The sequence below is a fragment of the Gavialis gangeticus genome, unplaced genomic scaffold, assembly GCF_001723915.1.
Source record: "Gavialis gangeticus isolate Ggan-Ray unplaced genomic scaffold, GavGan_comp1, whole genome shotgun sequence".
Lineage (NCBI taxonomy): Eukaryota > Metazoa > Chordata > Crocodylia > Gavialidae > Gavialis > Gavialis gangeticus.
Window position 1 is genome coordinate 11,118,154 of NW_017729032.1, and position 11,510 is coordinate 11,129,663.

General features: G+C 41.7%; 1 protein-coding gene and 1 long non-coding RNA gene across 5 annotated transcripts in view; one reads left to right on the forward strand and one right to left on the reverse strand.

The window, feature by feature from the left end:
- The window catches only part of DLG2 (discs large MAGUK scaffold protein 2), a 2,095,445-nt gene that overhangs the window by 911,562 nt on the left and 1,172,373 nt on the right, over window positions 1-11,510 (reverse strand). The window lies entirely within an intron of this gene.
- Window positions 4,705-11,510, forward strand: part of LOC109302568 — a 19,217-nt gene continuing 12,411 nt past the window's right edge. Inside the window, exon 1 of the long non-coding RNA XR_002098846.1 lies at window positions 4,705-4,716. This is a non-coding gene — a long non-coding RNA (uncharacterized LOC109302568). The remainder of the gene's footprint in view (window positions 4,717-11,510) is intronic.

Here is an 11,510-nt window from a genome sequence, read left to right on the forward strand (position 1 = left end):
TTCCAAGAGTTTTCCAAACCCAAGGCCCAAGAACAGAAAGAACAGGATTGTTCAATATGGTCTCCCTACAGTTGATTTAGCATTCACATCTAGACACTTGCTAATGGCTGTTTTGTTGAAGGTTTTATGTCTAGCAATTCTAAAACTACTGAATATATGTTTGAAAAATATGAGTTGGTATTATGGCAAAGAGACTACTGTATTGCAAAGAATTGCCACTATTATGGCAAAGAGACCACTGTCTGGCAAAGAAGAGACCACTGTAAGTAATTATCTAAAAATTATCAACCAAGTAATCAAAACTGGCAAAATCCATTCATATGGATAAATTTAAAAGAGGTGCACTTTTAAAAACACATTTCTATACTCTTTATTATGAAAAAGGGCTAAGACCTCAAATGAATGTACAACAATGTCATTGAGCATGCATTGAAAGGATGCCTAGCTTCTGACATTCTCTACCAGGCACTGGTCAAGCACAAGGGCCAGGTTCAAATTTTGGAGTACCCAAAAAATTTTCACTGTTGCTCAAGCCCCCACCCAGAAATCTGGGATCACTGAATTTGGCTGGGGTGTCCCACATAATGAACCCCCCCCCTTCTTGCCAGCTGTATAAACACAAAGGCCAGATTTATTACAAAAAGCAAAGGAAAAGAAAGCAAAGGAAAATGGCAAATGCAATTTAAAACTATCAACTACAAGGCATAGTCTATAGGTAGTACCCTTTCCAGGAGGCTTCACCCATGCCCAGGCAGTTTGAGATTTCGGGCTCACTCAAAATGTATAGCTTTGGGGGCAGGCACCCCGGCACCTGGTACTTAGCAGGAGGGTCCTAAGAGGTGCTCCTTGGGATTCGCTACATCTTGGGGAGCTGCTACTGAGCATGGATGCTTCTGTGATACAAGGGGCCCCTCATTGCTCCTTGGGAAGCTGTAGGGCACCCATCTCCATTTCTAGATGCTGGCTTTGAGGGGGGTGACTTGTGGCTTCAGTCAGCAAGTGGCCCCCCAAATTCCTAGTCCTAATCCCCAACTCTGCTGGGGCAGAAAACAGCAAAATCTCACAAAAAAGAAGGGGAGCCAGGCCTATCTTGGCCTGGCCTGAACATACAGTGGGGCTCAGCTGAGATAAAAACAGCAACAACAACAAAAGGACTAGCTCCACCCTGACCCAAAACTTAAGCAGGCTCTAATCCTGGTGGTTTCCTCTAGGTTTCAATACCCCACAGTATTATACCACTCAAAACCCAGGAAGGGAAAGAAAAGGGAGGTAACAAAAGTGGTAGAGGAGGAGTCCCAGGCACAGAGACTCTCTCTCTCTCCCCTTTACCTGAAGTCCCCCTTCATGTTGGCTCCTCCAGCTCAGGCCCTCTCTGGGGTTTCCCCCAGCTCCCATTTCCTATGTACCTAGTGTGACATCACCCCAAGTATCCAATCAGGAGCTGCCAGAAACATCTATACACATGCTCGGGGGTAGAAGGGTGGGCACTTTAATTAGAGCGGCTCCAAGAGCCACTTTAACTAAAGCGCCCACGCTGTCATGTGTATTCAGCATCCCACACTTCAAAATGGTGGTGGGAGTGCTTGACCTAAAACTTGTTTGACGAGCTTTAGTCCAAGTGTCCCTGCCACCATTTTGAAATGCAAACACCAAATAGATGCAACACAGAGGCTGATGGAGTGCATTAATTAACATGGTTAATTGAGTCTGCTTCGATACGTGCTAATTCGCATGCATCGGAGATGTCCAGACAAGGTTCTTTGGGTAAATCTGATACCTTGTATTAGACCAACTCAAATAGTTGGAAAAATTCTTCTTTGCAAGCTTTTGGGTATACATACCCAAAGGCTTTCGGGTATAAATAATACCCGAAAATGCCAGAGATGTCTGGCATTTGTATATGTGCCCCAGGTTTCCAGCCATTCTTAAACAATTAATTTGAAGGAGAACACTGCCTAAATTAGCCAATCTGGCTAGGGGTGCAATCCCCTCGCCTGCTATGAGACTGAAACCAGTTTTCATGTTTCCAGTACAGAGTAGAGGTGTTCCAGAAAAAAGGTCTACACAAAGGAGCTTCCCTATGTGCTGGCGTGTTTTATTTCAGATTAAGAAACAGACAAGACACAGAAGAGCAAACACATATTAAACGCGGTCATACTGAAAATCAAATAATGACTTACAGCAACGTAAAAGTAGCAGTACAAAATGCTATATACATTTTGCACATGTGTTACACAAATAAAGGGGTATGATGATTATTTAATGTTTTTAGCCTTTGCAATCAGTTGTATATTATTCCAAACAATAGAAAGTGTCAGTTAGAACACAAAGTAACACAAACAACTGGTATTTTGAGGAATATTTAGCACTGATACATGTCTTGGAATATTTTATTCTTTACATTGTTATTTAAGATGTCAAAATAAGGCCTAAATGGCAGCCAAGTTTGGGCAGTATCTTGGAGTGAAATTCACCTCCTGGCTCGCCTGCTGATTCTTAAGACTCCAATCATCCTCTACAGCCGCTACGGTGAAAGGATCATGGATCTGCTTGTCTGTTGTTTCTAGAGAAACTAGACTGGGTAATACCGATACTGTGCAATCAGCACACAAAGCACAGGCTTCTGGAAGATGCCTCTAGGCAATGCTTTAATACTGAGTTTGCAATATAGCTCTATGCTTGCTGAAAATTGTGATGTTCCTAACTAAAATGTTTTGAATACGATTCACAGAGACATTTCTACTTCTGGGTGACATCACTGCAAGACAACAATTTTAGTGCCACAGGTCTCGTCATATGATGTCAGGTGATCAACAACAGTAGGAAAACATGGTTTGGAGAAACAGTGAAATTAACCTCGAACGAAGGATCCAATATTTATCAAAATCTAAGATTAAAACTACCTTCTACTGCATAGTGACTACGAAATGCCTCAGTTTCTTTAATTTAATTTTGTGTTAATGGAAGATCTAATTGGCTGATATCTGGACAGATGCAATGAAAGCCCTGGTCTAACTGCAGTCAAAGAAATACTCCTACAGATTTCAAGGGATCCAGGATCTGACTACTTAGGTTTCTGTACTATACTGCTTTTTCCTGTTTCATTGGCATAAAACACACTATGCAAGTGTTATATTGGGGGCCAACCCAGCAGGTGAAAAAATTCATTAAAATATATATTTTCAGACTGCAGCGCCTTATTTTTCTATCCAAACCTCAGTTATAACCATTATTTTGATATGTAAAACTGCTAGTTTAGTTTAAAATCAATAATATATTTTAATGCTCATTGTTTTCAGCTGTCCTGTGAGCAGCAAAATAGATTCCACATATAGCTATTTTTTAAAACATTTTAATTTCATATGCAAGAATCACTAAAAAATGGTATTAAAAAGGGATGCATTTGTATTATTTGCATTATTCACAGAGCAGAGGAAAAAGGCACACAGATGAAGACCCATTACTTCAGCCTTCCTTTCTTTAGTGATGTGAATAAAACTGGAACAAAGCCAAATCATTAGATGTATTAAACAAAGAATAAAGAACAGCCTTAAAAAAAAACAATTGCATGTAGTTATTTCACTTTGGCTTTCACATCCTCCATCAGGACAAGAAAAAGAAAGTGACAGCAGATACAATTTACACATCATGCCCTTTAACCTAGCTGTTCTACCTGATTTTATTTTATTTCATTAAGCAGGACTACAGCCTACCTTCTCCATTCATGTCAACTATTTCTTCCTCATTGCATTCTTTCTTAACCAGTTCAATAGAAAGCATATCAAGATAACACACAAAAAAGTATAGGATGGTAACTAGTCATGCACCCAGTTTTAAGTCCTTCTGTTTTATGCCAGAGGCACACTAAAGTGCCTTGCAGTGAATGAAGACAAACTTGAGCTGAAATACAAACAACCACTCTATTTATGCCTTCTCCTCAGAAATCAAAGGCTGCATTGCCTGTGGCAATACTTTTTGCTGGCAATTTTAAAAGTAGTAGCATACCAGGCTTGCAAAGCAATTATTCTACAGCCAACTTTGTTGTATTTTTCACAACCTCGAGTACCTGCAGATTAAATATGACCCTTATGCCTTCAAAAGAAAATCTGGGGAAAGCTTTAAAACAAAGAAACCCCCCCAGCTTAAATCACAACAGGATGGAACAACAAACAAAACCACATGCAAAATTGAAAGTAAAACAGGGAAATGAGTTCAGCAGCATTAGGTATCTAACATAATGGTTATTACAATATAATAGCATCCCAAAGGACCAAACATCTGCTTTCAGGAACTAATCAGTCACATTGCACTTCATATACAACAAGCCAGAACTAATATAATCACTGAACAAGCGCCAATGAGTGTTGACCTATGCTTGGCCAGAGCGCCAACTATAGAGACAGGGCTTTATGGTGCCACAGCTGATGGCACATCTGGGGAATGGAAGTGGGGGGAGAAGAGGTAAGAACATAACAAGTGTCATGTTGCATCAGACCAGTGGTCCATCCGGCCCAGCATCCTGTCTCCAACAGTCGCAGAAGTTGATCCTATATAGGGAGAAGGCGACACATTCTTAAAAGCAGTTTCATAAAGATTAGTTGGAACAGTAACACGAATGCAGGGAAAAGGCCAGTGGCCATAAAAAGGGTTTTAAAATGAATTTTAACTCATTCTTCTGGGTTAAATACATAGATGAGTGAATGTGTTTTGTCATTTGTCTCTCACTAAGTGAACATTTGCACTAGGGACAGAAATTATACCTGTAACAGAACAGAAGTTCAGTGCACATAAACCGGTTTCAAAACATTTGAAAGCAGTTTAAGATAGATGTGTATTAAGGTGGTATCAAACTTAACTGATTTAGGTTAAATCAGTCTATCAAACTTCTGTCCCAGATCCCCTCCCAACTCATGTTAACAGTCCCCAAGTGTCCCAGGATTCTTTGCACCTGCCCTGCAAACCCCCCTTCACAGGGCAGGCAGGCTAGCCTTAACCCCACTGTCTGCTCCAGCGAAGCAGAGCCAGTCCCACCCCCATGCTATCACAGTGATGAGGCAGCAAACCCTCTGCTTCCTAGCCTGCATCCTGCTTGCACCTGTACCTGATTTTCCAAACTGAAAACTGAATGTTAGTTCAGTTACTTATTGGGCAACTTTGAGAAACCTGCGAAGATTTAATCGACTCTGCATATATAAACAGTAATAAGCAAGAACTGAAAGAATTAAGTTTCAACTGTAAATAAACTCAAAGTCAAGTTGGGCTGGACTAAGGCAAAGAGAAAGTGCTTTGATTTTTATATCAGTAAAAATAACTACCCTGATAGTTAACTGGCTGTGTTGACTTTATGGAATACTGGCATCCTTTTTTTGGCAAAGATTAAAGTCTAAAATGATCTCAACCAAGCAAAGAATTATGGAAGATATACATCTCTATGAATTATAAATATTCAATTTAGCAACATTTCTAGCAGAATGTGGCCATATGTGGATTGTTTTGGAAGACAGGAAGCAGCCAAACTGAATTGTTAAACAAACAAAAGATATCCTCAGGATTAAAAGCATCAGCATTATAAGATCTTAACAATATGGGCGACATAATATTGGTTTTGAGAAAGACAAATCCACAGGCAGAGGGGATTGGGTGGAAGAATACAGTACAAACATTGCTAAGAAAATACTGAAGTACCATATCTTCACACTGGCTGCATCTACACACATACTTTAGTGCAAAGTAGACTAATTAGCTGTGGAGTAAAGTGTCACTGTCTACACATGCAACAGTATTAGCTCACAATAAATTAATTTACACTGTTGGGGACAGTACTATGTTATGCTGGAGTAATTTACTGTGCTTAAACACACATGTAGGTGATGACCACAGGCATAAATTGTGCCTGGTCAACCCAGCCTCCTGCCTGCCATCTAGCCACACAGCTCTGCACTTTCAGCACCAGCCAGCCCTGACACTGCCCGTCACTGCCACCCACAGCCCGGAACTGAGCAGCCCTGGTGTAAACTGCTCTATCCTGGCTCAAATTGCTGCTGTCCTGGGCACACATGTAGATGCTGAACCTGGGAGTAGTTTACTCCAGCTCAAACTGCTCTGGAGTTTATTGCTTTGGATTAACTGCATGTGTAGACACATCCACTGTTAATAATGTAGATCACAGATATCAAACTCACCCCAGGCCCTGAGTCCTGGGTATATGAGGCTGCTTGCACACTTTATTCAGATGGCCAGCTCCAGCAATGGTGGAGACAGTGGCAGCGGCAGAAGCACCAGGGCTATCAGCCACGTGCCATAGCAGAAACAGTAGAGCAAGCAGCCACGTGACAAGTGGTCACAGGGTTAGTGGGGATGAGTTAAGACAGCTCTGATCTGCCTATTTGCCATTGAGAGCCATGTCCTGTGGGGGCCCCGATTCCATGCCTCTTAGGAACGCCCCCACATTCCCTGACCTGCCAGTAGCTCAGTAGGATATAAGTTTGACATGCCTAATGTAGAGCAACAAGTGTGCCATAACATAAGGCACTAAAGTAACATGAGGAAACTTCCAACTGCCTCCAGTTATGTCTGTAGTGTAGTAAGCAAGATTCAACAAAAAGTTTAGTCATATCTTATTGCGTCATTTTATTAGGTGATATGCAGGAAAGGAAATGCAGCATCTTTGTCCTGCCACATTACAATAATAGAAGCAGATAGACCAAATTATTAAGTAGATGGTTAGAGCTCAAATATTATGGCCACCTTTTCACAACTGAAAAAAAAAATCTTAAGTCAGTGAAAGTGGATTCAGGTATGTCAATATAAACATATATACTATGTATGTATGAAACTCATATGTTAGTTATCAAATTCTTCAGTTGTGACCTTTAAGCTTACAATTTTATCTACTTGGAGGAGCAAACTGACTAGACTGAGTAAAACCAGATCAGTTTTAAGCATTCTAGAGTTAACGTTTCATGGTTTTGTTTTTGAGACAATATGATTTGAAGTTAACAAAACACTTGGAGTAAACATTCAAACCCTTTCATAGGATTCATGGAAGAGACAAATTAAGGTTAAAAGTTATTCATATGCCAGTTTCAGAGCTCAGAATTTTTAATTAAAAGAGTGGTATAAATAGAGGAAATACTAAAGAAACCAAAATGTAGTTTGCTATTTAACTCACTACATTAAGGGAAATAAAATCAAGGCATTTGGAGTCTAATCCTGTTTTTCCTTAGACTTCCCATGTGACCTTAGACAAATATATACTCACTAATATGTGTGAGGAGCTCACAACCGCAGAAAAAACCTACAAAGAATGGAATATGGGAAAGTTTCCACAGTGTGGAAGAAAATGCATTATCCTGTTTTTTAAGTGTAACAGCTCATTAACAGACTTTGTGAAATAGATGAGCTGTATTTAGAAATAAACATTGCTTGGATAATAAAATAAGGTTACACTGGGGGGGGTGAGTTGTACGCACATGTCTTTTAAGACATTGGGCACATCTACATGAGACACGTTAATGTGCATTAATGTAAGTTAATGCGCATTACAGACAAGCTTCTAGATGTGCACATCCTTAATATGCATTAGGTATCAAATTTAGGTGCGATTAGTTCATGCTGGGCACCTGCCTCTTAGCCCTCCTCCCCACCTCCCAGTTCCCCCACTCTGGGCTTGAAGACCCAAAATATTGTAAATAGTTTTCCCCTTGTATATAGTTTCCCACTTGTAAGTGAGTTTTTTATTGTTGGTGGGTGGGGAGGGTGGTGGAGGGGCACTATTTGTTGAAGGGGGAGTGGGGAGAGATGGGGGGCTGTGGGAAGAATAAAGGTTTGTTTCACCCATGTGCTGGGGCCAGCAGAGCCAGCACCATGGGCAGCAGGAATGTGGGGTGCTGGTCATCACTAGCAGGGACTGAGCTAGAGCAGCAGGGCAGTGGGTGCTGCACGGAGGGGCAGGTGCTGGAGCAGCCCTAGCCGGGGAGGCAGACTGAGCAAGGAGGGAGCTGGCACATGCTGCCTCTACCCTAGGCACATGGCTCCTGGGCAGGGAAGGGGCTGGCCAGGGATCAGAGTTTCCCAGATAGCTGCTAGGTGGTGGTAGCTGACTCTGGCTTCAACATGGCTGTCAAGTGCTGGCAGCCATGTGGCCAGAGGCTGCAGCTCCCCGCCAGTGGCCACAGGGGCACATGGCAGGGCTGCAGGGACTTGGGACTAATTTTAGTGCTAAGTCTAGGGACTTGGGACTAACTTTACTGCCAAGAATCTGCACATATAGACACGTGCCAAAATCCCTTAATGCACATTAGCTTAATGCACATTAAATTTAGTCACGCTTAAGTGCATGTGTAAACATGCCCATTTTGACTTAACTCAGAGGACTTGTTTTGGGACCAATCACTCTGAGATAAACAAAATGCCTGGCTAGACGAACAACTGGCTTTTATTGTAACAGGAGACAATCAAAAGAGAGAAACAAGATTAGCATTGTCATGTCTGATTCCAGACCTCTGTAATAATGTATTAAAAGTGACTGTGTAAAAGCTGACATGATGCTGTTTGGAAACCTTGCTCAGTGTACTTAACAAAACAAAAACTTCATCAACAGCATTTTCAAATAAAATGTGACAGAGAACCAGCTATTATCCAGAAAAGTGATTCTTCTTTCATGAAAGTTTTCCATTTCTCTCTCTCATGCAATTAAATGTACTGTATTAGAGTTGAAGTTATGAACATCTGTAAGAATGAGATCAAATGTGGCAGTTACCTTACTCCATTCATGGATGCATCAATGTAAGAGTATCTGAAACCCCCACTTGCAACTCCCAGAACAATTGCATGATGAGTAAAATAAATAAAATTACTCAAGATGTACACAGTCTGTCAACAGCTTATTTTGAACACCACAGAAAATCACTACAAACTGCCCTTTTCGTGATGAATTATTTCAAAAGGCATAGCATTCACAAACAAAGCAATCTAGTGCTAAGATGAGACCCGGACCTTTTACTTCATAGCACAGAAAAGTAAGGATGGAAGAGACCTCAAAAGGTCATCTGGTCCAACCTTCTGCTCAAGGTAGGATCACCCCTATCTAAGCCATCCTAGACAAGTGACAGCCAAACTCACGGTTTTTCAATCTTTTTGCATCATTGTACCTGGCAGCCGGATGCAGAGCAGCGTACCCCTGGCTGCTGAGCCTGTGTGGCAGCACAGGATGCTGCATGGCGGCGCTCCACCCCCACCCACGTGTACCCGCTAGGGCCTTCTCATGTACCCCTGGTTGACAACCTCTGGCCTAATCTATTCTTAACACCTTCATGAACAGTCTTCTCATACAACTATAGGCACTATGCCAAAAACATCACTATGCCCAAAACACCGTGACTTGCCACAGGTAAACCACCACATTAATTTCTGAAGTGCATTTTTGGCTGAAGACATGACCCTCAAGTTGCTGTAAGACTTGGGTATTGCACTGCAAGTACTGCCAACCGCACTTGAGCTTTCATTTTATGTTGATGCAATACTGTTGTCACAATAGTACTGAGCAGAACACAGATGGCTCACGAGAGAAAAAGCAAATGTTAAAACAGTCTTTTTCATGATTGCATAATTGTACAGATTTATACATTTGAAGGCCAGAAACAAACATTCCAATCTTCTAGTCCAGCTGTGCTCAACCTACAGACTGCGGGATGGATGCAGCCTTTGAAAATCATGGGAATGGCCTGCCACCAGCATGAGCTCACCAGCATGTCAGCAAGGCTCCTGTCAACAGAGATTTAGCTGGGCAGCTGTGCACCTGGGGCATCCATGTGATACCTAGGGCAGCACTTCCTATTTTTGCACCCCCCCAGCTGAACTGTTGCTTGCCACGCCAGCACTTCTGTGGTGAGCTCTCTGAGTTCACCAGCATGTTAACGTGGGTACTGGCTGAAACCTCTGCTTTGGCCTGGCTTCGGAGCCCAGGCACCAAATACTGTCACCACTCACCCCCTCTTTTCCCCTGAATTCAGCAGGAAGGGAAAAAAGCAGTATTCACCCCCTGGGTCACAAAGCCAAGCAAAAGTGGTGGCTCTAGCCAGAGCCTGTGAAGGCAACTGGTGAACTCCCAGAGCTCACTGTGCAGGTGGAGCTCCAGCAGTGCTTTTCTGTGTGGCTGTCATCTCACTTCTGATGTTAAGGTTTGGCCCACCTTTTGAAAAGTCTGACCACCTCTGACTTTCACCAGGAGGGCTTCCTGTATTCTTTATCACACCAGCTTTCTCATGGTTGAATAAAAACATGTGCCTTTCAGAAAAATAGCCCAATCTTTATTTTTAAAGTGCCAGCAATAGAAGAGAATCTACTACATAATCCATCTACAAGTCCAAATGCTTAATTACCCTCACTGTGTACCATTTTGAATTAAGCAAGCTGCAATTCCTAGTCACTGACTCTTGCCATGCCTTAATCTGCTAGATTAAAGAGCTCTTGTTAATGAATGTGTCCAACCAAAATGCAGTCATTCTTTTTGCTTATAACTCAGCTAATAAATGCTGAAACACCCCTTTCTCTCAATATCCTTATTGCTTTTTCAATAGTTTATTTAGAAAAACTGATAAATCTAGAGATGCTTAATGTTGGAGGTCGTATTGAAGAACAAAGAGAAGAGAAAACATGTTCCTCAGTTATTAAAGGAAGTGTAGCCATGAGCAGAAGAGGAGACATGAAAACAAAGTGACACACAGTTTAGACACCATTTGCAAAAGGCAAAAACGTGCAAAATAACAAAAGATGATTTCCTCAAGTGGAATTGTCAGTAAACTTTCCAACCATGCAGAAGGAAAAGGCTGCTGCTGTAAATAAAATTATTTGAGTTTGTCCATCCCAACAACTATTTATTACTTAGCCCCAAGTTCTTCATCCACAGATCTCAAATCATAGTATCATGCTAACATGACAGGGTAGGTTTGAGGCCAAAGACTCAATCACATAAAGGGAGCAGACTCATAGTGTTTGCTAATGGCTTCATAAAAAAGACCTGTGGTGTCTCTTTGCTTAAGTAAAGAAGGAGCCATTGGCCATTGTAATGCTGAGAAAAGCAACAAATACAGTTAAAGGTCTCAGAAAGATTGACAATCTTTCCTCATAAAAGTGGTAGTACCAGGACTTGTCAATACGCTCCCTAAATGATGATTAGGGAGGCCAGAAGAAGTATGACAAGATGTCAGCAAATATCTTAAGATAATACCAAGTGCACAGGATTTGTTTAAGGAGGCACACAGGAATGCTGAAGAGACAGAAGGATGAAATTCAGTCAAAAGAGGAAAATATAGCTACTGTGAAAGAAAAAAAGGGTGAAAGGCCTGTAGAAAGGATGAACAATTCTCTGGCTGTCAGGTCATCAGATTAGGTGATATAATAGTACTTTCTGACCACTAACTCTCTGAAACCATGAACTTCAGATCCACCATGAAAAATTATACTTGCCCCAACAGAAAGGAATGATGGGGGGGGGGGGGGGGGGGGGG